The following is a 4,979-nucleotide window of genomic DNA, read 5'->3' on the forward strand; positions in this document are numbered from 1 at the left end:
TTCCTGATTTCTTTCCTAGGGTTTCTATCTTCAGAGATGTCACATTTGGGTTTTCTTTATTGCTTCTATTTCCCTTTTTAGGTCTTGGATGGTTTTGTTCAGTTCCATCACCTGTTTGTTTCTGTTCTCTCTCTAAGGACTTCTACCTCTTTAGAAGTATTCTCCTGTTTTTTTTCCATCACGTGTTTGTTTCTGTTCTCTCTCTAAGGACTTCTACCTCTTTAGAAGTATTCTTCTGTTTTTTTTTCTTTAAGGACTTGTATCTCTTTAGTGGCGTTCTCCTGCATTTCTTTAATAATGCCCTTCTTTAAGTCCTCTACCAGCATCATGAGGTATGATTTTAAATCCGATTCTTGCTTTTTGGGTGTGTTGGGATATTCAGGACTGACTGAGGTTGGAGTGCTAGGTTTTGGTGATGGTGAGTGGTCTTGGTTTTTGTTAGTAAGATTCCTACATTTGCCTTTCACCATCTGGTGATCTCTGCAGTTAGTTGTTATAGTTGTCTCTGATTGGAGCTTGTTCCTCCTGTGATTCTGTTAGCCTCTGTCAGCAGTTCTGGGAGTCCAGCTCTCTTCTGGGTCTCAGTGGTCAGATTACTCTCTGCAGGGAAGCTCTCCTCTATCAGGGAAGGTGCACAGAGGGCTGGCGTTCAGATCTGCCTCCTTGCTGAAGATGTAGGCTCAAAACAGGGCCTTTCCCAGAAGAAGTGTTGCCTCTGCAGTTTATTCACTCACCTGCACAGACTAACCACTCAGGGACCCTGGACACAATATGACTCTCTCACCTGCTCTGGCAGACAGAGCCCTCACGGGTGTCCACCTTTCCTCTGGTGAGCAAGGTGCCCAAATTTCTGGATTTTTAGGTTGCTTCTGTCTGTCCTAAAGCTGTGTGGCTTCTGTGGTCTACACTCTTGCTAGTGCAGATTGGTGCCCAAGTGAACCAGAGCAAAGATGGCTCTCCTACTGTCTCAGGCTTTGATATTCCTCCCGGGTGGACACCCCTCCTCGGGCGGGAAAGGTGCAGGGTGACTGGAGCCAGAAAGGGGATCCTTCCCAGAAGCTGTGTCCCTTTTGCAGGCCGCCCCCTCCCTGGGAGTGCACCAGAGCAAAGATGGCCCTCCTGCTGGCTCAGGCCTTGAGACTGCTCCTGGGCAGACACCCCTCCTAGGGCAAGAAAGGTGCTGGAATATTCCCTGAAAAAAAGTGAGAAGACCACCAGTCCAGAGCCAAGCAGGACCCTATAGGAGCAAGCCAGAGACTAGAAGAACCCTACCTAGGACTGAGAGCTCCTGACTAGAGTGAGCCCAAGATAGATGATCCTTACATGGGGCCAGGAGTAAGTCTGAGATGACTACTCGACTGGAACCGTGAGACCTGAAGAGGGAGCTACCCTGAGAGGACCACCAATCTGGCACCACACAGGACTGGGGGTGGGGGGACATTTCAAGCCAGAGATGAACCCCTGCCCAGCAGCATAATGCATGAGCAGGGCATAGCACTCCTGAGACAACCCCAGACACTCACAGTCTCTGGCACATCTGAGAAGAATCAGTAGTGGAGAAATGGAAGAGAAAGAGAAACAGAAGGTGGATGTTCCTGGTCTGAACTATCACCTGGGAACATACTGATGTCTGAGGACTATGCAGAAATGGTCCCACCTTGGTCTTGGAGGCTCGAGAGCATGAGAGCTGACCCCACCTGTAGTCAGCTGCAGTTCTCAGGAGAGCAGACCCTCCACATCACCCAGCATCTGAGATATGGTCCTACTACTTATCTCTCATGTGAAGATGTGGACTAGGGAGAGATGCCTCCCACCTCACCCCTTGCCTCCACTGGCAGGCAGGAAAGCTGGCCCTCCTAGGTCTTAAGAGTGGGAGAGCTGTCGCTGCCCCTCATCAGCTGTAACATTCAGGAGAGCAGGACCTTTAAGTCACCTGGGTAGCACAATAGAGCTGGCCCTGCATGTGGGGGTTACAGATAAGCAGCCTGAGGATGTGAGTATAGGAGAACCCACCCTACCTCTTATCTGCTGGGCAGAGGCATGGACTAGGGAGAGATGCCCTCTTCTCCTTCATCATCTCTTGCCATCTATGGTAGACAGGAGAGCTGGCCCTGCGGTCATGAGAATAGGAAAACTGGTCATGTACCTCATCTGCTATAACGTTTGGGAGACCATGTCCTGCACCTTGCCTGGGAAGCAGGATAGAACTGGCCCTGGTAGAGGAGTTTGCTAGTGAGCCATCCCTGAGGGCATGAAAGCAGGAGATATCTGACCATCTCAGATACCTCTCGGGCTAGGATCCAGGGCTTTAATTAGTCCATTCCAACATCTATGCCATGGGTGACATGCTGGAGTGTAAGAAGGGGCTAGTACTATGGATCTAAAACTATACGATCTCCATGACAGAAGGCAAAAACAACCTGTTTTTACCTTCCAACCAATCATTGCAATGAACATCTGCAATCAAAGAAGTGAGGACAAAGTGATATACTGTGGGACACACTGTGACATACTATATCTTCAACAATGATTTTTTCCCTCTGTTGTGTGGAGGGAGTTGTAAGGGTCGAGGGTGGGTACAGGGAAGGGCACAGAGATGAGTGGGATTGGGATGCATGATGTAAAATTCACAAAGAATCAATAAAATGTTTAAAGAAAATTTAGTAAACTTGGGTTCTACTCTTAAGTATCATTATGCATCTATGTGACCTTCCAAAAATGCAATTAACTAACCAGCTCTCTGCCAGTTTTCTATAAAATGGGAACAGAGTTTTACCTATTTATTCATCAGGGGAGTTTGAAGGAGCAAATGACACTGAATCCATGAAGTTTGCCTTCATCAAAAGAAGACCGGGGATATTCATTTTCAAGCTATACATTAATAAAAATAAGAATGTGGTTATGTTCAAAACAAAGTAGGTAGATTTTTCTATCAAAAACTATTTTCTCTTGTCATTCAAGCTGCCATAGTTGACAAGTAAGAAAATTGAGTCAAATGGCATAACCTTTCAATTATCAGTCTGGTAATCTAAGAAGGTACACCATAGTATAATAAGGCATTATATACTTGAGCTTTGGAACCAGAATTATCTCATATCAGAGTAATTTCAGAAAAAAACTATATGAAATGCTGTATTCATTAGTTAACTTGATTGCAAATAATCACCTTACAAATAAAAAACCCAATTCATTTTTAAATCAAAAGATTTCATGAATTTCATCTTAAGAAAATACAATTTTGTTTTAGCTATATTTCAATAAAGCTGGGTTGGAGTAGTAGTTTCAAATTCTAAGTTTGACAATGTTGATCTCAATCACAATATTTCTACCTTTTTATAGATCTTTGTATTGCAATGACAAATTGGTTGTGACCTATTGAGGTTAAGATATTTCCATCTCCTACAGCAAGGCATCAGAGAAAGAAAACTGGATAAGAAGTGAAAAATAAATTAACTAGATGTTATAGCTATATAACTGAACAAAGAACTCTAAGTGACTTTATTGTACTTAGTAGACATTATAATATTTGGAATGTCACAAGAAATTTCAGAAGCATTTTTTCTACAAATTTAAATATTTGTATAGCCCCTGGATATTAAAACATCAAGGAGACTGATCATGAAACATGAGGAGTTTCTGATTTTAAAAAAATGGACCTTTTCAAGGCTGCACAATGAGATAACTAAATGTCTGAATCCAGATAATAATTTTGATTGAAATAGTAATTCTAATAGCATGACTATATTAATCAGTTGGCAGAACTAATTCTAAATAACGTAGGCATTTTATTTAGGCTTATGTTCTGAGTTAGGCTCATCTAAACTAACCATCCCTAGTGAGATTTCTTTTGTTTTTGTGTTTTGGTTTTTGGTTTTTTTTTGCTATTACTTTGGCTATTTTGTTTATTCGTTCTTGACAAGGGGGTAAGACTGAGGACCACTCTTCTACTCTGGTACTCTGCATAGCATCTTCCAACAGTATGGAAGCTAGATGATTGGGAAGAAACTTCCTGGACAGTACCAGCTTGTGTTTTTCATGTTCTATGACTTAGTCACACCAGGTCTTTGGTAATACAGTCTTTCCACCTAGTCCTGTGTTCAATTAAGAACAATGAAAATATTCTATACTATTTTGAGGTCTATGGGATTTCACTGAACAATCCATTCTTGGCACTGGACATTTTATTTATCACCCTGTAGTTTCTGGTAGGGACACTATCTCCCCCATTACAGGATAATTCTATGTAAAGTTTTTAAATACGTGAATATATGTTAGGAAGCTCCTATAGTAGCAGGTTTTCATATGACTTTCTCAAAAGACCTGTAGTGCTGTTATTCCTTCTCATATTCCCATATGCACCTTGCTCACCCACCTTCCTTCTCATTCTACATTTCATTATTTTCCTTTCTCCTTCAAACCTTTGTTTTCTATCTCCCTTCTCCTGAAGGACTCCTCCCCATGACTCCTTACTACTTGCCTGACATCTCAGGGTAGTCTAAATGAAACACGCATATGTAAAATTTTGAGCTGATGCCCACCAATGAGAGGAAATATACATTTGTCCTTTGGAGTCTGGATTACCTCATTCACAGTTATTGTTCCTAGCTATATCCATTTACCCAGGAATTTCATTTTTCTTACCAGCTAAATATCAGACTATCATGTTGACATACCACATTTTCATTATCCATTCATCAGTTGAAGGGCATGTAGGCTCTATTTCCTTGTCCTTGTGAATAGAGCATAATAAACATAGATGAGCAAGTATTTCTATAGTGGGATGTAGAGTCATATGGGTTTACACCTATAGGAGGACCACTTTGTAGATCAATTTTTGACTTTTTTTTGGGGGGGAGGGGAAATCTAGCTGTTGTTCTCAAGCTTCCTAATGCTGTCACCCTTTAATACAGTTCCGCATGTTATGGTGACCCTCAACCATAAAAGTACTTTGTTGCTACTTCATACCTGTAATTTTGTAC

The sequence above is a fragment of the Mus pahari genome, chromosome X, assembly GCF_900095145.1.
Source record: "Mus pahari chromosome X, PAHARI_EIJ_v1.1, whole genome shotgun sequence".
Classification (NCBI taxonomy): domain Eukaryota; kingdom Metazoa; phylum Chordata; class Mammalia; order Rodentia; family Muridae; genus Mus; species Mus pahari.